At 37.4% G+C, this 23104-nt stretch overlaps 1 long non-coding RNA gene across 1 annotated transcript; it reads left to right on the top strand.

Moving 5' to 3' along the window:
• Positions 1–16776: 16776 nt before the first annotated feature.
• LOC131737753 (uncharacterized) lies at positions 16777–22830 on the top strand. Its single transcript, XR_009329346.1, has 3 exons — positions 16777–17029; positions 18943–19027; positions 22743–22830. It is a non-coding gene; the product is annotated as an uncharacterized LOC131737753 (long non-coding RNA).
• The last annotated feature ends 274 nt before the right edge of the window (positions 22831–23104 follow it).

Genomic DNA, 23104 nt, shown 5'->3' with positions numbered 1-23104 from the left:
GCCAAGCGTGTACCCACAGCTGAAGCTGGCAACCCCACTGAGAGCTGCAAGAGACGCCAATGCCAGGTTGGCAAGTGCAATAAAAATAAAACTTCGGACAGCTGTTCCCTGTGCAGAAAGACGATGTGGAGAAGCGCATTATCTGTGTTGATTGTGAACAGCCTTAGACTCAAGGTAAAGGAATACCCTTTTGTCGAAAAAAAGAAAAATAAATTATACTTTTTTTATAACTTCTTGTGCTGTGCGCTTCTGTAAAATGTTTTTTTATTTATCGTAGTTGATTTATCTACGTTGTTCAGTTGCTTTTGCTCATCTGATAAATTGCTGTTGAAAAGTTAAAAATGTATTGCTATCGTTTCAGTTTTAGAAATAGGTATGTTGTAAACCGATGTCTGTTCAGATGTTTATTTATTTACATTTTCTTGTTTTGATTTGTAAAATAAATGTTCATATATATATATATATATATATATATATATATATATATATATATATATATATATATATATGCTTCGGTTGTTCAGATGTTTGTGACGTACTCAATTAAAAAAAAAAAAAAAAACTAATTACATCCGACTGTTTCTCCTTTCGTTATACTATTTACAGTGTCTTGAATACAGCCGTCAGGGGCCTCTAGGTATTAGTATATCTCCGGTCCTTCTAGTGTTAACCCTCAGAACGAAGTGTCAGGTCAAGTAGTCCAGAGTACTGTGTTCCCGTTTCTTAGCACCCTTGTAACCGGTCTGATCTTGCTAGCCGTTCTGCACTCTGGCTGGCTATTACTTCTGGAGGAATCACATCAACACAGGACGGCGGGTTCACATGACATTTATTCCTGATGAACAACAGACTGTGGTTGGAACAGGCACTTCACACAGCAGTATTTCTCTCTCTCCATCAGGAAATAGCAGATTTCCAACTCAAATACATTACTATGTACTAGTCATATTTCAGTAAAATACAATTCAGTATCAGAATTATCTTATACAGAACACCCAATACCATATACATCACTGTGACCCACGTTTACAGACGGTTTCAGAGGCATTTTTAACAGTATTTCCAAAAAATAAAAACGGAGCAGAGGAAAAGCGCAACTCACCATCAGGCAATAGCAGATTTCCAACTAAAGGCATAAAGCAAGTCATGCACTTCCTGCTGCAAATTAGCTAATTGCCTGTTACAACCACAAGGGGTCTCCCTTCCCCTTCGAATAACAATCTCAACACCACATAATAGAACAGACTGATCAATTTTGGCCAACTTCATAATCTCTTTTAGCGAGTTTCATTTCCGCTACACCCTCACAGGTCGAGAGGGAGATTTAACACCAAGAATCATTGTCTTTCTGTCACAATGATGCACCAAAGAAACACAACATTCAGGTCTAATGGATTTAATCAAATATTTTAAACATAGATATAAAACAAAATCACAAAAAATGTGAACAAAAATACAGATTAAAGAATCATATGTTTTCAGAATGAAACATTGCAAGGAGTACGTCACCTACCAGCCCTACTGCTGCCTTCCCCCGTGCACGCTACAATATATATATATATATATATATATATATATATATATATATATATATAAGCGGTCCGATTAATCTTTTAATATATTGTAGCGTTTTCGTAGCTCCGCCCCTTTATGGTAATCGGGTACCAGAGCTCGCACACACATCCCATTGGTCCCCAGCCACACTCCAGGACCAATGGGAACGGACAAACAACAACCAATCACAGACAGACACACCAACACGCACAGGCTGCATTTCCACACACAGACAAGAGTAACACAGAGCGGGAAGGGAACATAATACAGCGGGAATTACGCTACAATAAACAAATACACAGATCGCTACATTGCCCCCTTCTTATTCTCTTTTGGTCCCCAAAAGTTTCGCCGAGCGTAATGCAGTATGTGGCTGTGATCGGCCACCCCCACCTCTGAAACACAGGCCCCCTCCCCTCATGTCCGGCTTTTCTCCTCCAGGCTTTGGTGGGTGGGCCAGCGGGCCGTGTTGTGCGGCAGGCCATCTGCTCTCCTGCAGCGGCGGGAGCGGTTCTCTCTCCAGCAGCAGCGGCGGCGGTGGCTCTCTCTCCCGCAGCGGCGGCGGCTCTCTCTCCAGCAGCGGCGGTGGCTCTCTCTCCAGCAGCAGCGGCGGCGGCGGTGGCTCTCTCTCCAGCAGCGGCGGCGGCGGTGGTTCTCTCTCCAGCAGCGGCGGCGGCGGTGGCTCTCTCTCCAGCGGCGGCGGCGCTCTCTCAGGCTGCGGGGCTCTCTCAGGCGGCGGCAGTGCTCTCTCAGGCGGCGGCGCTCTCTCTCTCAGCGCTACGGTGGGCACGACCTCCATCTTCCGCACTGGAGATGTCCCAAGCTCCCTCGTTCGCCTCCGGGAACGGCCGCCCCTCCTCCGCTTCTGTTTTTGGGCAGGCAGTAGGTCCTCTTCCTCCTGGAAGGGGCAGCACGCCACTAGATGCCCATACTCCCCTCAGGCAAGACACAAACCCTCTTCCTCCAAGCCATCGAGGAAATCCTGCAGCCCGCCGTCCCAACGGTTCCGTGACGGCTCAAGGTTGTACCACAGCCACTGGTCCATCTGTCTTCTGCTTAACGCTTGGATTATTTTTCAATCCCACTTCTGACACCAGTGTAGCGTTTTCGCGCAGAAGCCAGAAGGCAAGGAAGGAGACAACACGCTTTCTTTCTCCGTTATAGGCTTTATTGAAGCTCTTCCAAAAGAGTGCCTTCAGCAACCAAAACCACAACAACTAGTTGGCGACGCAGCGCCTCCTTTTATAGCGTAGCTCCGCCCCTTTATGGTAATCGGGTACCAGAGCTCGCACACACATCCCATTGGTCCCCAGCCACACTCCAGGACCAATGGGAACGGACAAACAACAACCAATCACAGACAGACACACCAACACGCACAGGCTGCATTTCCACACACAGACAAGAGTAACACAGAGCGGGAAGGGAACATAATACAGCGGGAATTACGCTACAATAAACAAATACACAGATCGCTACATTATATTATATATATATATTAGGGCTGCTCCGATTAACAGATTAATCGGATCGATTAATCAACTAAATAGTTGATCGCAGATTATTTTTTTTTACAATTTAATTGGGCTTTTTTTTTTTTTTTTTTTTTTTGGCTGGGAATTTTGAACTCCATTTCCCAACATCCCCTGCTGAGAAAGAATGCGGGTGAGAAGGCTGCCGCGTCAGTTCGGATCTGGTTTGTTGTTGTTACAGACACACTGCTTACATTTTCTACAACTTCTGCATTTACTACAATCAAAGCATACTTTATTCATGTTAAAACTGTGTTGGTGAAAAGGTAGTTTTTATGTTTCAGTTGGATGTACAAAGCTCATTTCAATGGAGTTGACTGTGCAGTGCAGCATTTATTTTCCACGATTCCTTTATTTGGCCTGGTATGGTTTCAGGCGGGTAAATATCTTTTACTAGTGCCACAAGCTGCGACTATAACATTGTGTTTTATTGATGTTAGTACTGTTAATATTAGCCCTAATATTAATCTGCTTTTCATCCAAAGCAGATGCATTCCATCCACTCACACAGTCCACAAGTGCAACGTTTCTCAAATGCGCTTTCATTCAGCACAGTTCGTGCTGCTTGCATTTCTTTACACTGCTTCTGTTTCTGTTAGCTGCTATTGGCCACCATTAACGTCAGTATAATCACTGCATGTTGATTGGCTGAGCTTTCATTCTGATCAGATTTCAAATCTCCGCCCATTTCGCTTTGTTTTCAGTGCTCATTCGTTGATCAACGAGAGAAGACTTTAGCAGTGCAACGTGAAAACAGCGGTATGGAGTCATTATCATTATTAGGAGACAGATGAAGGTGTGCTTCATGCTTTTCAAACACTGGCCCAACTTGCAAAGTACAAATATATTCTGTTATGATGACTGTAATAAACGAAAACGGTGAGGTGTTTTTTCTTTGTACAACGCCCCCTTTTCTGAAACATTTTGAAGAGTTTATTTAAGTTAAATGTGAGTTTTCACTTGTGTGTACATCTAAAAGAAAGGGCAGAAGTAAACCACAGTAATTATATTATTTTATAAAATGGCAAAAGACACACTTTGATACTATTTCTGCCTGAAAAACCATTTAATGGAATAGATCATGGTAATTATCTTAGGCAGAAACACAACAGAGAAGCACACATGTCTGCTAAGAAATAAACACATAACATATTATTGTAAGATAAGTAATAAGTACAAAATAAATACAAGAAACGGATATATGTTCCAAGGCTATCGTTGTAGCATGGCCAGGTCCTGTTGTAGGTGAGTACCTAGGGTCTGGAAAATATGAGGATGATTTCAGAGAATACTATGGAGATTAAAATGGTCAAGTACATCATTAGTGGTAGTGCCTGTTACATAATACATCTGAGGGGTATTTTAGCCTCTATTGTGCATTGTTTGACTTAGACCTTTTTATATACTTTTTTCATAGCACAGTTGTTTTTTGTATACCATTTTTAATCTCTTTTTTTAGGATATCTTGAAAAAAACTCCCTCTACAGCAGTTACTGCATAGTGTAATATTTCTTAATGCTTGCCATTTAAGGTTTAACTTAAGTGTTTTATTACAGTACATGACTGAGTGATACAAACAGAGGGTATAAGCTTTCAGTATTTTCAGCTTCTTTGTTTATAGTGAATTGGTTATAATTGATAAGTTATTTTTTAAGGCTTATTTTGTATTTATAAGTGTATCGTGTACCGATATGTATACATTTTTAAAGTAGTTATTCATTGACACTCAAATTGTCTCAATTTTTAAAAAGGTTTACACCCGGCTGTGCATATCAGTACCTGCACTGTTTTGTTAAGAATGTACCTTGCATGTAATGGACATTGAGGGATTGCAGTCGCGTATTCTTTCAGTTCCTCAGACCGAGACACGCAAGTTCCTAGTTGGTTGCCTGACAACAAAAACAAGAGCTTGCAAATGCTAAACTACAGGAACTCTATCCCGGACACCACGGAGTATGTCAACACATATGTTAGGTAAGACAGAGTACTTGGCATTAGAATAATGCATAATTTATGTTAAAGAAACATCACAATTTATTTGGTTCTTTGTGTCTGTAGAGTTTGTGATTCTGGGTGCGGGGCAATACGACGATAATTCCTGTGTTTCTTGTCATATTCAGACGTGTGATACGTTGTTTTAAAATGCGAAAATCTTGACTTACGGTGCTATTGCTATTTTATAGCTGTTAATAGTTAATTTACAATAAAAAAAAATATGTTAATCAGTTTGTACATAGGTATGGCTTGCTATACAAACGTGTACTCACTTTTGATAAGGAAACCTTTATTGTAAAAACTGATAAGCATTTGCACAACGACACCGGTTCGATTATAACATGTGTAAAAAAAGAAACGTTCCATGTAAAACAAACGAAGCCAATCAAACGTCATTTTCAAATGGTTTATTAATTATAGGCAAATTCATAACTACTGTAATGTTTGCAATTTAGAATATAATTGTCACACAATAAATATATTTTAACAAGGCTGTGTGAATAAATGAATTGTCCTCAAGCCTCAAATAAACCTGCAGTCAATGAGAACGAAGTCACAAAGATGTTATTTTACTAAAAGTAATTCTATTTCAATTTAGAAGGTTGTGTTTGTGCATTTTCTGTTTCCCAATAGTTTAAAATATCTTATGGCAAAGTGGTGGAAATTGCATCATTGTTTCTTTAAAATAGCATTGTGTCTGTCTTTTGAAAAAATAAAAACAAACGAATAACAGTGCCTAGTATGTTAAGTTGCTGTTCCTTACTCCTAAATATCGACCTTTTTGTTGGTGACTGTGCCCTTAAGACATATTCTGGCCTCAAAAAATAATAGCTGTCTTCCATAGGGGCTTGTCCCTGTAACAAATATCCTCCTAGCGGCTGATGAGTAACTACCTCTCAAGTAGAGACCTTGATCTTTTTGTTAAGAAGTTGGTATCCGTATGGTTTGTGGTTCATATCCAGCCCTTGATGCCAATTCATTAACCCCCTTAGAGCAGAGGTTCCCAAACTTTTTTTTTTGCTGCACCCCCCTTCAGAGATGCACATCCCATGTTCACTTCCCCCTTCTAATAAACAGTACAATGTTTAGAAAAAGGTGATTTTCCCACCATATAATAACATCTTTTTATGAAGACAGAAAGCAACATAGCACAGTACCACTATTCAAATACTTAATAATACAATTGTGTGTGTGTGTATGTATGTATGTATGTATGTATATATATATATATATATATGTATATATATATATATATATATATATATATATATATATATATATGTTTGGCATTTTGATATAGTACTTAAACTTAATATTTTCACCCAAGAAATATACTGAGTCAAAATTGCTTTTAAAAAGTTTTAGACCATCTGTTAATGTATGGGATATACTGTATAATACCTTGTTACCATTTCTACCATTTATGGTGTGTCAGTCTTCTAATATTTAAGTCTGTTCGGTTTAGGCAGTTGCTTGTTTAAAGTGAAGTAAATAATGGCTGAAAGAATGGAAGAGAAAGTGAAGACTCTTCAAACATCATTCGTAAGTGAATCTGTGATTTTGATGTTACATGGTTTTGTCTGGGTACATGCGTCACTGAACAGGAACACTAACCTTGTTTAGCATGTATTACAGGGGTGTCCAATCACGGTCCTGGAGGACCATTCCTCTCCAGGTTTAACAATTAAAAATTATAATTAACTACATGGTCTGGATAGAGGTTTAATTGGTTCAGTGAAACAATTAAGAACAGGGTTGGAACAAAGACCATGAGTGGAAGGGCCAACAGCACGACTTTGATAATCTTTTGTCATATGGCAAAATGTGTTTATAATTACCATAAAATATGCATCATTAATACAGAGTCATTTAATTAATGTGGTGTCATTTGCTTTTGAATCGCTCGATTCCCAAGGGAGCATTTTTTAAAAACAAAAAACAAAACATAATTACACTCGTCATTATGTTGGTGGTGTCACATCAGGGTAACAATAAGCTGGTCTTTATGATGTGGCAGCACCATGGTTCCTGTGGGTCATATGAATAATGGATGGACTGAGTGTAATTACATATTTTATAGTTCATGGAATAAATTAGTCAAATAAATGAGAAACACGTGCTATTAAAAAAAAAAGTTATTAAAAAATGTAATTAACTGTGAACATAAAACACACAAATAAAGTAAACCAGTTTTGCTTGCATATATAAATACTGGTATATCGGGCTGGTAAAAGGTTGCTTGGTGTATATACACTGTGAACTGGTCAGTAGAGGCATGAATTTTGTTACTGGCACACAATAAGCAAATTGCTTAAGGGGCTCTGGTGAAGCCTATATCTAGGGCTTCTAGTTTTTGGTTTTTATTTTCCATCTCTCTCCCTCCCTTTAAACCTTAATTAATAGTTGTTAAGCCTTAACTGAATACCAGATTGTTTAAATTAGTGACACACTACTAGAAACTAACACAGTGGAAAGTAATAAGCTGAATTCGGCAATTAGAGCCTGTATGAAATGCAGGTTCAAATAGAATCAGGTGAGATCAATGCACTTCTTTTGTTAAAAGAAACAACTTCCTTTGGTAATGAGTGTTTGATTAAGAAAGCGGCTCAAAATATGTTTAAAGGGACATCAGGTGATCAAAAATAAAACCTGAAAACTAGAAGCCCTATCTATATCACACAAACCTTCAAAGGGACTTTTTTCTTCATTGACAGAGAGTATACATTTGAGTCAAACCTACAGTATCATTAAGATAATGGCAGACACCTGTCGATACTATAAAAATCATTTTTGTCAAAGAAAGTGAAAAAGCAGTTAGTTAAATTATAAATTTACTGCATATTAAACTGATGTAATCTATCAGGTCTGACGCCACAGCATATGGCTCCTGAACTATTGAAATGCAGAATTCTGCAAATCAGTATGGAGAAGTTGGGGGTGGTGATAGTCTGTCAATGCATTGCAGTTTCCTTGACTACTACCCCAAAACCTTCATGTGGAAATGATTGATGAAGGAACAAATACAAATTTGAAAATTGTGTTTTGGTCTTGTTTGACATAAGGCGGATTTTGTGCATTTTTAATAAACATCTTACTACCTTTCATTAACTTCATACCCCTTTCGCGTGTCTTCCAATCATTCTTTTAAAGTTCTGCTTTTTCATTTTTGTTGTTTTGAGTCACATAGGTTTTTCTCAGTTGCAACAAGTAGCATTAAGATACTATTTGCACTGGTGGAGCATGGTTCCTGTAAATCTGTATACTTAAAATGTACACCGGAAAAAAAATAAAAACACAGTGATTGAATAGTCTATTAAAATTGATAAGAGTTAAAAAACATATTCAAAGTGCTTGAAGCTTTAAAAATAATTTTAAAAAAATAGTATTTTAACTGCAAATCAATATATGAGTGGAAGTGCATGGCGGTAAGATCTACAGTCACTTGGGAGTTGTCTTGCTTGCTTTGAAATGTGGATGAAATTCTAGTGCCTTCATATTAATTTAGCTTGGATTTTACATGTCTAAGAGCCATTGCACTGAGCTGAATATAAATCAATATTTGATAATGTTGCAAGATAGGGCAATAAACCACTCAATCTGTCAAAGTCATATGAAGTTAATTTTAAGGTTTCCTGTTCTACTTCTAGTGAAGATTTGAAGGTGCAGTGGGAATTCTAGCTCTCTCATCTTTTTATTGGTCGCAGGCTAGAGAACGAGTGTGAGCAGCTGTGCTCTTAATGAATATTAAAGACTGCTCCCTACAAATTGCGTAATATTAAAAGAGTAGAAAGCTTAAACGTAACTGTAATGTTTTTTATCTCTCTAGTTCTGTTTCTCATTTATTGAGATGTATTCTTTTCCCACTGACTATCAGTTCATTTTTACTTTTTACTCATGAAGAGAGAGACGTGATTTAAAAAAATACCAAAGTATGCTGATTTTGTTAAAAATTAAAATAGCTTTAAAGATATTTTATGTATCTTAAATCAATAATAAGTTAACCTGCAAATTCAGATTTTATAAATTAAGCTGCTACAGTTCTTTACTAAAGTTATGCGGCCAGAAGAAATTTTAGTACACATTTACAGTTTCCATTTTTACATTGATGGATGTTATCATAAAGCTATTATATGTTAAAGAGTAAGTAGCGGGGGTCCTAAAAATATAGTGTTCCACGTCCCCATGTGTTGCTACAACTGTTTAAATATGTTCCTGCAATTTTTCTTTTCATTAACATCCTGACAACTTTTTACACTTATAAATTTAAAGTCAGTTTCAGAGCTGTTTTCAAAATGGCCTAGTGCACTGGGGTTTGAGATCTGACCTCTAAATCACTGCAAGATGAGCGATTAAAACAAAACATAACAACAAGTGCTCTGGCTTTTCTTTTCCATACCACATCATGGGCAGCAGTGTGGAGTAGTGGTTAGGGCTCTGGACTCTTGACCGGAGGGTTGTGGGTTCAATCCCAGGTGGGGGCACTGCTGCTGTAACCTTGAGCAAGGTACTTTACCTAGATTGCTCCAGTAAAAACCCAACTGTATAAATGGGTAATTGTATGTAAAAATAATGTGATATCTGTATAATGTGAAATAGTGTATAATGTGATATCTTGTAACAATTGTAATTGCCTTATGGTAATCTACATTGTTTCACTGTCTGGCTGTTTGGGACACCATTGAAAATTACCCAGAAGTCTGAAATGGATCTTCATGGTTGTCAAAGCTCATAGTTTTCGAAGTTGTTTGTCAAAGTGACATGTTATTATCACTATGATCTGCTAGAGTGATATTAACACAGACTGTTAATACTAATTAAATACTTAGATGGCAATGCATGCTTAAATAGAGTTCCTGGTGCATCATTGTACTTTATAAATATAAACCAGTACAATCATTTGTGATATAGTATTTTATAGATATAATACTGTATATCAAATTACTGGCTTGACATGCATATATAATTGCCCATCCGAACTACCCTTTTTCGATACTGGAACCCATCCACTCATTTTAATATTACTGTAATTCAGATCTGACATTCGTCACAGGTTATTTTGTATTATTAATTTCAATGTGGTGTAATACAATACATTTCCAGCAGATGGTATACATGTTACAGTCTTATGTCATTGTCTTGGGCCATATTCACAAAGCATTGATCACATTCTTAGTTAACATGCATTTTTTCTTTAAAAAAAGGGAGACAAAACATTGATGTTAAAAATCTATAAATAAATATCAGGAGACTCATTTGAGAGTTTCTACACTCACTATATTTTTTTTCTTGCAAGCTCAGCAACATTTAGGCCTATAGTTTGTCACAAAAAGCATGATCAAAATTTAGCATGGATACTTGTTGAGAGTTTTTTTTTTTTTTTTTTAATCCCTGTAATTTGCCTCCAGTCTTATCTTGGTTCTTTATTCATGTACTTTTGCAGATGATGAAGAGACCAGCGTTTAAAAAGCTAGTGAATGAAGTGGACAGTTTTTATTACAACCAGAAGGTGTCAGCCTTGATGACGAAAACAAATGCAAGGTTAGTGGAATGGGTTACGCTGGGCTAAAGACTGGTGTCTTTGGGACAGTGAGATATGTGGGGTCTACAAATGTGCCTTGTGTGATATACTGTATAAAGAAATTAATATGTGCTTCTTGCCGTACATGTTCTTTAATTGAATTTTACTTAGGCCTCACATCTACTAAAGTGTTGTTTATGTTGATGTTGCCAGCACCGTATTTTGTAATTGTTAAAAGTACAAAACAAGGGTAATGCCTAATTCTATTTGCATATTGGCGAATTCCCAGAAGACAAAAAAAAAATGGATATACAGTACAATAAGATTTTCTTTATACTTAGTATTCACCCCACCTTCCATCGGCGGTATGGGGAGAAACACCTTATACTGTACTATATATTATGCAGTGGATGCCTCAGTGAAGGCATTATGCTAAAGTAGTGAAAATATTTAAGTTTCAAATCCCAAGTAAATATTGTTGATTAAAAAATATCAAAGCTAGATAAATAAAAACAGGATAAAAAGTAGAATCAGTCCAAAAGATGGCACTGTAGGTCAAGAAAAATAAATGTATTTATTTGTGTAGGTAGTGATATACAAATGGAAAATACAATTCTGCAGCTATCTTATATATTTATACAGTAGGTTGCACATGTATTCTGAGAAAATGTATGTCTCGTTTTCTGATTTACTGATATCAATGGTTGTGTAATTTGAGGAAGCAGGCCATCTGAGCCTCTAGGAATTTACAATAATAAATAAACAGTAAACATTAGCGGATCAATCTCAAGTTTCTTTTTGAAAGTTTCAACAGCAAGAACAACATATAATCATATCCTATAATTAAAAAATAAAACCTCTCTCTCTGTCTGTCTATTTTATGTCAATGGAAAGATTCCCTGCACTCTGACTGGCTGAGCTAGAGGGATATAATCACAAGTATTTGCCCTTATACACATATTTGGTGTTTTTTTTTTTTTTTTTTTTTTTTAGTAAAAGAAAGCAAGAATGCACTTATTCCGATTTCTATAGCATGTTGCTGGAAATGCTGTTTGAAGTGCACAGGTAAGACTTTTTGTAAAGGTTGCATGCTGTGTGCTTAGATTACAAAGCTAAGAAAACCAGATCTGCCACCACTATGATATGAATATGTGATGATGCCCCAGTAGCTTTCACAAGGCATTTCATAACACAACATATCAGCATATCTGCTTTTCTGGGGGCTGTAACATCAGAACTATTACTTTAGAAGTAAGTAGCTGTAAAAGTTGATCATGTTCCTTTTAATATTGATTACACAGCCTTGTGCTCAAAACATTTCATGCTATTTTAGCATTATAAAGAGCAGGAACAGACATCTCCCTTTACTGGCTTTTATATTTTTTATATTTTGTGTGGTTATGTGAATTATTTAAATTGAAAATCCATGGAACTAACTAAGCCTTGGAGTCAAGATTAGCTGTGCAACAGATGTTATATTTCACTAAGTCAAAAAGGGTTGTATTCTGCCAGCTTCAATGCTGTATGAAATCATATTGCTTATAATAGAAACAATTTAGTATCTTACAAACTGTTTACTGCACAGTACCATCCACTTTTAAAATATAAGATAAAGTAAACTGGAACTTCTTTTTTTGTAATCCCTCGGTAGAAGCGAACCAATGTTGCAGTCTAGAATACTGGACAAGGTGCTGGGGTGGTATCAGACTAATAAGCACACACTAAAAACTGTAAGTAAAAGAAGAACTATCGTTAATCTGTTGTTAGATTTCTGTTTTATGCTATGAATCAGTGGGCAGTGAATGTCGAGCACTGGCGGCTGTGGGCCTCCTGAAATGTTATTTTTCTGAGTGACGCACATTGATGAAGGGCTTATTGAAGAGCTTTTTGTAAAGCATAGTGATCTGGTGCATTGTGGGAGACAGTTATAGTAAGTATTGATTGTGGGCAAAGTACAGATACATTTAAGATCAGTCCCGGTCCTACCTCTTAACCTGTATCAACTCAATGGTGTATCATCTTCACTGCTCACCTAATAGTTACCTGGTTGAACTTTTAATTTTGAATATGTCTTCCTAACTGTGAAAAATTCAGGCCACACACTGTTACCCTTGACTCCAGTTTGTGCTAGTTCAGAGCAGTTTTTTTTTTTTTTAATAATTTTATGCTAAATAAGAAATTGTATACATTGTCAACAATTATATGAATCCGTTGAACATAGAATATGTATAAAAATGAATATAGAAGGAACACATTGTATCACTTTGAGTCATTTGAAACATGCTGACAAAAAATATAGCAGTTAAGCAATCACATTTTATAAGGTAGAAAAGGTTAGAACAAGTTGCACAAATGAGTAACTGTGAGCCATGAAATTTTACCCTCAATACTAACTTTGTATGACAGATTACTAGAACCCAAAGATGAATCTTAAACAAGCTGATATCATCTGAAAGTGCTGAAAACCTTAGTTTTAAATACAGAAAAATGAAAATTATTTTTCTATAAAAAACATAATAATTGGGAAGAGGCAACCCAATGAACACCTGAGGAGCCGCCATTCGACGTCGAGTAAATAAAAACATTTAAAAACAGAATATCAGTCATAATATTCAGAAAGTGATATTATCATGTTTTTGTAAAAGAATGTTGGATTTGGCAGCTGTCTTCTTTAGTCAGATAAAATAGTTTGTTCAGCTTTGTTTTTTACTGTACATTCCTTCCTTCATGCAGAATGCCCTTGTACTTCCACAGACCAGGGTGGACCACCCATGGGGTTCCCTGAAGGTAAAAGTGTGGGTCCAATCCCAGTGAACTAGGGACAGGATCACAGACTTGGCTTGTTTAAGTTTCAAGCTCTTTTCAAAATGTCCGCTCTAGTGCACTGATAGTGTAAGGATTATTGCACACATTGTCAAACAGGTAACACAGCATTAACGATCCGGAACAGAAAAGCCAGAACACTTCTTGTTGTTGTTTTTTTTTTTTAAATCGCTCTTCCTGCAGTGATTTAGAGGACAGATCTCATACCCCAGTGCACTAGAGCAGCCTTTTTGAAAAGAGCTTTGAAACAGGTTTCAAAGTGTAAAAAGTTGTCAGGACGTTAACAATAAAAAGATAAATTACAGGTACGTTATTTAAACCGTTGTAACAATACGTGGGGATGTAGAACGCTATATTTTTCATAACCCCTGCTTAGTCTTTAAGTGCCTCTGATATATATATTGTTGTCTGCAGTTACTTAACATATTTTTCCATTACACTTCAAACTTTGTCATTATGATTTAGCAGTGGAGGCTTTACCTTTTAGCTCAACAAATTATTTGAACCGAAATGCCCTAATTATTTAATTAGGCCAGAGATGAAAGATGTGGCCGCTGCACAGTGATTCATGTTTGCGAGTTTCCACTTGTAATAATCAAATGTCAACATGTAAGAAAAACGATGAAGCCTTTGGCAGGAAAACTGTATTCTGTCAGTGTCAGCCATCTCATATTAAGAGAGGTGACACTGACCTTCTGCTTTTGTAGGTATTGAGTTAGCTTTTCTCACAACCTGCATGATCGCTCTAGGTAGCTCCCTTGAAAATACATATTTGTAGATGGTACAGCCTTTTTCAATTTGAAAGGCACAGTGATTGATATGGCTTAACGCAGAGCTCCACTCGTTTGTACTGTACATACCAGTGCTTATATCCTTACAGAGCTTTAATCACAACATTGTGTGGTCCAGTGGTTAAAGAAAAGGGCTTGTAACCAGGAGGTACCTGGTTCAAATCCCACTTTAGCCACTGACTCATTGTGTGACCCTGAGCAAGTCACTTAACCTCCTTGTGCTCCGTCTTTCGGGTGAGACGTAATTGTAAGTGACTCTGCAACTGATGCATAGTTCACACACCCTAGTCTCTGTAAGTCGCCTTGGATAAAGGCATCTGCTAAATAAACATTTTCATGTATTATAATCTGGAACCCAAGCATATCCTCTACAATAATACAATGCAAAACCAAACCGTGCTAGGTTACACTCTCAGTTACACATACAGTACGTCCTCCTTTATTGATGTAAAACATATTTTGCATGTTTATCTGTAGCTATAAACACTCAATGGTATAATATGTAGTAATAATAATAGAAAGAGAGTACAGTTATTTGTTTAGACTAGAAGGATTTGCTGATGGCCAACAACAATTAAATGGTACATGACAGAGACAGTACACTTTTTGATACTGTATTCAGATCTGTACACTCTTCTTAGTAAAGGAGATGGAAACAAGATGTGTTTTTCCTGGTGGCATTTTTTAAAATGTTATTAATTTCACTGCAACATTGTTTTAACTTCACGCCTGCAGTACACAGATTGTGGAATCAATGCATGTACATATGGTGGGTTCTCATAATCATTTTAATTATGGTCCTTATAATCAAATTGTAAATATTTTAAATTTTTATTTTTATTTATTTATTTATTTTTATATAAAATCAGGTTTATAAGATTATACCCAGATCCTAACAGAAAGTTATGTAGGAGGCTAGGAGTTTATGCTTATAGATTTGTAAAAATTCAAGGCAGTTATCGTGTTTTCAGACACATAGAAGGACAGGCGAGCACACAGCTAGACGGACATGATGGGGTGCATACAGGTCCACATTTTGAATAAGGACTCTCAAAAGGGTCACGGAGAGCTTGGAGCTCTATAAGGTTTTTTTCCATAACCTTTTCTGTATTTTTTTTTTCTTGTAGCAGTATTCAGGTATAACTAGACATGATGATGGAAATGTGACATTTAAAGGCTCTGGAGGCTTAGGTAATACTACAATTTTATTTCCTGGGAGCAATGAGCAGTAATTATTTTGGAAAGAATGTGTGAATATCAACCGATACTTGTTTTATTTTCAGCAAGAAAATCTCTGTCTCCAGAAACTTGTATTCAGAAGCAAACAGGATTTTTTAAAAAGGTACATTTTCTAGAAATAAATTATAATATAATGTATAATGTCATAAGCATACTCTATGGCTATGCTATCAGGCCATAAATAAACCAGACTGAAGGTAGGCTGACTATTAAAAGATTCAAGGGTGGTGGTTTCTGTCAAATATAACCAAGTCTGACCAAGTGTAAACTATAAAATGCTATAAAATATATAGTGTTCAAGACCCCTTGTACCATAGTAGATTCACCTGGTTAATAGCTACCATAAGGTTTGACCTGAGGTTTCACAGACTGTGGTTAGCACTAACCTTGGACTACCTAATTTTACTTTAGGTACTGTAATGTAGTCCAACATTAACCAACGTTAATTAGGCTCTGTGAAACCAAGTTTTTTAAAAAGCAGAGAGACGTAACTGCTGCACTGATAATAACTTGCAGTTCATGAAAGTTCTGCTTGTCATCACCTTTATGTAGTAGTTCTGATAAATAATGAAATGCAAGGAGGGGGAAAAACCTAATGTAATAAGTATTATAGCTGCAGGGAATTGCAATCAGTGTGTGACACACAGCAAGTTTTTTACACAGCAAGCCCACTGCAGTGGGCTTGCTGTGTAAAAAACGGTCCAAATATTACTGTCTAGGGCCTTTTGCTTTCAGCAATAATGTACAATACTATTTGCTAATACTGTACAAGGGAGGAGATTGTTATAATTGGAAGCTCATGAAGTTTTCCTTGAAGCAGGAGATCTGTGTCATCCGTGTCCAAAGAAAAGCAGCATTATTTTCAAACTACAATGCTTCCCAAATATACACATAAAAAGTTTTTGGTCTCATTGAAAAAAAATGGCAAGCTTCCTGGTATCTTTATAAAGAAAGCGGTGAACAAAATATGATGAATTAAGCAGTCATTTTTTTTCTAATCTGGATCTCACAGTGCAGTATATGAATCAAGATTACTGTGACAGCTCCATCTTAAGCAGTGCTAGCCATTAATCTGCCATATCATTAACTGATACAAAAAACAAATCCCAGAACTCAAGTGTTTTATTCGTCTATCTTTTGGGAAACACATTCTATTAAAAGTTTTAAATTGTCTGTATGAGTTCCTTCCAATTTTTGCTACACTTGTCACTTTGAAAAAAAGTGTTACATGTGCTTTACTGGGGAATTAGCCTGGCATTTGGCATTGAGATTTCTCAGATTTTTATTTATTTATTTTTTATTTTATTTTTTTAACCAGGGGTTTTCTGGATCAGTGGCTGTTACCTCTGCAGAAGAGTTAAGGTTACCCAACTATTTGATATCAAAAACAACCCGAAGTGCCCCAGAATTAGGGAATAGGAAAATGTATGAATTACCTTGTGACAAATATAAATTCATGGACACTCGCAGCCCTTCGGGTTATAGGAGCTCCAATTGGTTTAAAGCTTTCGGCGAGAAGACCGAAGAGAGCCCTAGGACCCCAATTCAATTACACACAGAACATCGTCGTCTGAAAGGTACAGTATGATGTACTTACTAACGCAGTGCCTTAGCCTATAGTTCTAGATCAGATTGTATGGTCTCTGAACTCATTTCAGATCATATTTATGTTTTATTTGTGCTGTGATTATGTTATAGTATCAGTATAGTGTGTTGTAACGGGGGTTTGTTACATGTGTGGGTCGTCGCTGCATAATGAGGCAGACACAGAGCATTGGGTGTTGACATGCCGTACAGGCGCGCAGATTTAATAAATACAAGTGTTTAATCTAGGGTACAGCAAAGGTAGCCCTACTGTCACATTTAATAAAGAAAACAAAACAAAGCTAAAAATAAAAGTTTGCCACACAAATGACGAGCGCTAGTCCCACTTAAAGAAACGTCCCACTCCAGGAACCTACTACTCTACGGAAACCCTCTCTACGCTGTTTTGGATCAACAACACCTAAACTGACCTACATCTGGGCTCCTGGAGTCCTGGCATTCTCAAGGTGACTCCTGCCTCTTCAAACAGCCTTTTCACTCAGCCTTGGCTGGAAGGGTTTCGTGTAGAGGTTCCTGCAGAGCAGACGCTCTCCTCCTTGATGTAAACAAACACAAGCTTTCGCTCAGCGCCCGTCTGTGTAGCGCAGACGTTTTCTGTGCTCCGCGCAGTCTCCCCAGACTCGCCCCCAGCCAATCAGAACCTCCCAATCCCGATCTGATCAGTCGGGCCTACCTGCTCAATCATTTCCCCAACAACGCGCCTCCTATTGCGCGTCCCAGCTTGACGGAAGATTTTGAAAGCATCAATACTGTTTTATAGGACCCAATAAAAACAGTATCTTTCAATTTACCTGTAACAGTAAAATACCCTCAGTTTCTACATTTAAAATACAGACTTTGTTATTGTGTATGTACTAGATCTTGGGTAGAATATTTTTTTAAGCCTGAAACCCATGATTAAGGAAACAAAATGTACATGCCTGTGTGGGGCATTGTTGTTTGGGGTCTGGGTTCCGGGTTGTGCAGGGGTAATGGGGGTTTTGCTGGGCTGGTGCACGCTCTTGTGAACTTGCAGCATCTCTGTATAAATGAAGAACCAACAAGTAAATAACAAAGATATTAAATTAAATAAATGTTACTGAAAAGTCTTGGGGAAAAAATATCACAAAGCACAGCTTGTTGCGTGCTCTGTGTGTAGCCGGTGCACTGTAAGGGTGTGGGGCGGGCGCACGTGTCATGCGTGCCATTTCACACAGCAGCAGAGGCGTGCCTAATGTTAGTCTATGGAGAGGGAAGCAGAAATGCTCAAACGTATTGTTAGTTGCCTAAGAGTACCTGTCTAGCACAGTTTGAATGCAGATATTCTGTATATCTGTAAATGGTGCGTGTGTATATATATATATATATATATATATATATATATATATATATATATATATATATATATATATATATATATACCTGGTCCTAGACCTCACTGTAGAACAAAGGAAAAATAAATGGAGAGCTCTTATAATAGCGGAAAGGGACTGGGGTGTGGTAAAATACCTATAGCAGTCCCCAGTTATTTTAATGATTATTGTTATTATTACTATTTGTTGTTTGTTTTGTTTCTGAGCCAAGCTTGCTGCACATAGTTCCTGCACTGTTCCTGCCTGGTCCTGTTTGTCGGCTAATAAAACACAAGCCATCTGGTTGAAATGTATCTCCTGTGTTATTGCTTCCTCCTTGCACTGCAACATCTTGTGCACCGGTCGCTCACATTACCTCAATTAGGCAGGCTATTACCCCATGTGGTGTCTGAATTGAAGTTTTAAAAAATTGTTAACTCCTTATTGATATTATATGTATTCCAAAGGGTGTGCCATTTATTAATTGTGCCGTCAATCTTTGCATTGCATGCTCTTCTATTAAAACTCACTGCATATGCATTGCTCGATTGCAGGAAGTGTGAATGTAAATGAAATTTTGAGCATGGTGAAAGATGTGAGTCTAAACATGGAAAAGGAGAAAAACAGGATTCAAAGCAGGTAAATAGAAATATGTTTTTTTACAAGTTCTTAAATGAATGTGACATTAACTTGAGAATCCAGCCCAATGTGTTTAAACACCATATAAAATGACACGTCCCCTACACTGCACATAAGTAGGCTTGCTACTATTCGATTTTTATTTTTTGGCCAAATCGACGACTAATATCGACATTTATTTTTTAAAGAATTTACTGGTTTTTTTTTAGATCTTTATTTTTCAATTCAAGCAGAGAATGCGTGAAATTGACCTTTATGCTTTTAAAAAAATGGACTGTATGTGCCATTGCGAAACCCCTTTAGTATTCAGCATGCAACAAAACCATGGTCACCAACATTCTAATAGAACAACATTAAAAATTGAAATGGCGTTTGGTCAATGCAGAGCTATGCCTTGTATAGATAAAGGTCCTACACAAATAAAACAAATGTCTCAAATAAACCACAGAAAAGGTAGCATATAAATGTTTATTACACAGACTTATATACCATACATTTACTAGTAAAAATATGTAAAGAACAAAATAGATAGTTGAACAGAACTAACTTGCACTTATTATTTGGAGTCTGAGCTTCCCCCCTCTCACACTCAGCTGGACTCAGATACCATGTTTCCATGACACCTCCCTCAACTAGTAGACTGAGCAGAATCTCTTCAGAACTCACCTCATGCATTAAATCATGAGGAAAACCAGCACCAGATTCTTGTTTTTTCATACATTTTCACCAAGCAAGCATTGTACTTTTTTAAGACAGTTTCTGAGTGCTATCCTTCATATTTTTATGGCCTTGTGATTGCATGTGTTCAACCTTTTGGTTTGCCTTCGAGGTGACTTCTTCTTTGCAGTTACATACCAGTTTACACACCAGGATATTTTCTTCATCTCCTGTCCCACGTTTCTTCACAGTTTTCGCTTCAAAGTCAGGGTATTCTGCACAATACTCATTTAGTGTTTTCCTCTTGCACCACATTTTTAAATCTAACAAGTAACTGTCACTGTATAGCAAAAGCTATAGCATTGAATGACAGACACTGTAGCTGGCAAATGAAAGTGCACATTCGGTGCCGGTCTGATGATTGACATGCATTTAAAAGAACATTCTAGCGCTGCTTCAGCCAACGAGATCTGTCAGAACAGGGTGAAATGACAGTGACAGTGAAACCACAGCAGACCACTGAGTTGACTGACAGTGACGACTAGTCATTCAGCGGCTGTGTGATCCAGTGGTTAAAGAAAAGGGCTTGTAACCAGGAGGTCCCCGGTTCAAATCCCACTTTAGCCACTAACTCATTGTGTGACCCTGAGCAAGTCACTTTACCTCCTTGTGCTCCGTCTTTCGGGTGAGACGTAATTGTAAGTGACTCTGCAGCTGATGCATAGTTCACACATCTTAGTCTCTGTAAGTCGCCTTGGATAAAGGCGTCTGCTAAATAAACAAATAATAATAATAAAGAGCGGAACGGAGAAGGGGCAGACAGTTAGTATAAAAACTACATAAACTAGAGATGATTTCTAAATGATTGTTTTTGGTAAGAAAATAAAAAATAGAGAATGGTTTTACCGACGTTTATCCTAGATAAATCTATTTCAGTATATATACTGTGTGTGTATATATATATATATATATACAGTATCTTGCAAAAGTATTCAGACCCCTGACCAATTCTCTCATATTACTGAATTACAAATGGTACATTGAAATTTCATTCTGTTTGATATTTTATTTTAAAACACTGAAACTCAAAATCAGTTATTGTAAGGTGACATTGGCTTTATGTTGGGAAATAGTTTTAAGAAAAATAAAAAACTGAAATATCTTGCTTGCATAAGTATTCAACCCCTGTGCTGTGGAAGCTCCCAGTTTACACCGATGAAAGAAACTGCCCTAACGAGGACACAATTACCTTACCATTGGCCTCCACCTGTGAACCATTAAAGTTGCTGTCATATTTTCTGGATAAAAACCCCACTGTTGAAGGATCATTGGTCAGGCTGTGAATCTGAAGGAAAATGAAGACCAAAGAGCATTCTACAGAAGTTAGAGATAAAGTAATACAAATGCATAGATTGGGGAAAGGGTACAAAATAATATCCAAGTGTTTGGATATCCCAGTGAGCACAGTTGGATCAATAATCAGGAAGTGGAAGCTGCATCACACCACCCAGGCACTGCCAAGAAAAGGCCGTCCCTCAAAACTCAGTGCTCAAACAAGAAGGAGACTTGTGAGAGAAGCCACAGAGAGGCCAACAATCACTTTGAAGGAGCTACAGAGTTCAGTGGCTGGGAGTGAAGTAATGGTGCATCAGTCAACCATATCAAGAGCTCTGCATAACACTGGCCTGTATTATTATTATTATTATTATTATTATTATTATTATTATTATTATTATTATTATTATTATTTATTTCTTAGCAGACGCCCTTATCCAGGGCGACTTACAATCGCAAGCAAATACAAATACATTCAATTGTATGGGAGGGTGGCAAGAAAGAAGCAGTTACTCAAAAAGTACCATCTGAAAGCACGTCTGGAGTTTGCCAGAAAGCATGAGAGTGACCCAGCTGTGATGTTGGAAAAGGTTTTGTGGTCAGATGAGACCAAGATAGAGCTTTTTGGCCAAAACTCAAAGCGCTATGTGTGGTGCAAACCTAACACTGCCCATGCCTCAAAACACACCATCCCTACAGTGAAGTATGGTGGTGGCAGGATCATGCTGTGGGGATGCTTCTCATCAGCAGGGACTGGGCATCTTGTTAAAATTGAAGGAAGAATGGATGGAGCAAAATACAGGGAAATATTGCAAGAGAACCTGCTTCAGTCCGCTAAAAAACTGAAGCTTGGGAGGAAATTCACCTTTCAGCAGGACAATGATCCCAAGCACAAGGCCAAAGCAACATTGGAGTGGCTCAGGAACAAAAAGGTGAATGTCCTACAGTGGCCCAGTCAAAGTCCTGATCTCAATCTCATTGAGAATCTGTGGCACTATTTGAAAATTGCAGTCCACAAGCATTGTCCAACCAACCTGAACAACCTGGAGCAAATCTGTCAAGAAGAATGGGCCAAAATCACTCCGACACTGTGTGCAAAGCTGGTACATACTTACCCCAAAAGACATAAAGATGTTATTGCAGCGAAAGGTGGCTCTACCAAATATTAATGTGTGGGGGTTGAATACTTATGCAAGCAAGATATTTCAGTTTTTTAAACATAAAACCAATGTCACCTTACAATAATTGATTTTGAGTTTCAGTGTTTTAAAATAAAATATCAAACAGAACGAAATTTCAATGTACCATTTGTAATTCAGTGATATGAGAGAATTGGTCAGGGGTCTGAATTATTATTATTATTATTTGTTTATTTAGCAGACGCCTTTATCCAAGGCGACTTACAGAGACTAGGGTGTGTGAACTATGCATCAGCTGCAGAGTCACTTACAACTACGTCTCACCCGAAAGACGGAGCACAAGGAGGTTAAGTGACTTGCTCAAGGTCACACAATGAGTCAGTGGCTGAGGTGGGATTTGAACCGGGGACCTTCTCGTTACAAGCCCCTTTGTTTAACCACTGGACCACACAGCCTCCCTTTTGCAAGGCACTGTATATCTATACTGTATATATATTTGCCAAATCAGGATCTACACTACAGTATGCTTATAATGTAAGAATGTAAAGCAATTTAGATAATCAGTTCTTTTCTCAATTTTGTAGCACATCATATCAACAACCACATGTACCCACACCTTCAGAAACCGTTTGTCGTCCTGGAACTGCTTTTTCTCCCCAGTTTTGTTCAGGTAAGTTGCATGTTTCTTTAACTTGCATGAAGAGTATTCTATGAGATGGCTTGAATAAAGATTTTAAGAGGGGGCAAATATCAGCTCAGGGATACCAAAACATATTGTGCCTTTGTGGATTTGACATAGAACGAGCAAATTCCTTTCTCTAGGAATTGCTATGTATAGCAATTGTCCACATGGCTATTCCAAATACCAGCTAATTTCACCTCAATCTTGTTGAGTCAAAGTTTTTTTTTCTCTATAAGTACTTTAGAAGCAATTGTACAGAGACAT

This window comes from Acipenser ruthenus, chromosome 1 (genome assembly GCF_902713425.1).
Source record: "Acipenser ruthenus chromosome 1, fAciRut3.2 maternal haplotype, whole genome shotgun sequence".
Taxonomy (NCBI): domain Eukaryota; kingdom Metazoa; phylum Chordata; class Actinopteri; order Acipenseriformes; family Acipenseridae; genus Acipenser; species Acipenser ruthenus.
The sequence above is the reverse complement of the archived record's forward strand: the minus strand, read 5'-3'. Positions and strand labels throughout refer to the sequence as shown.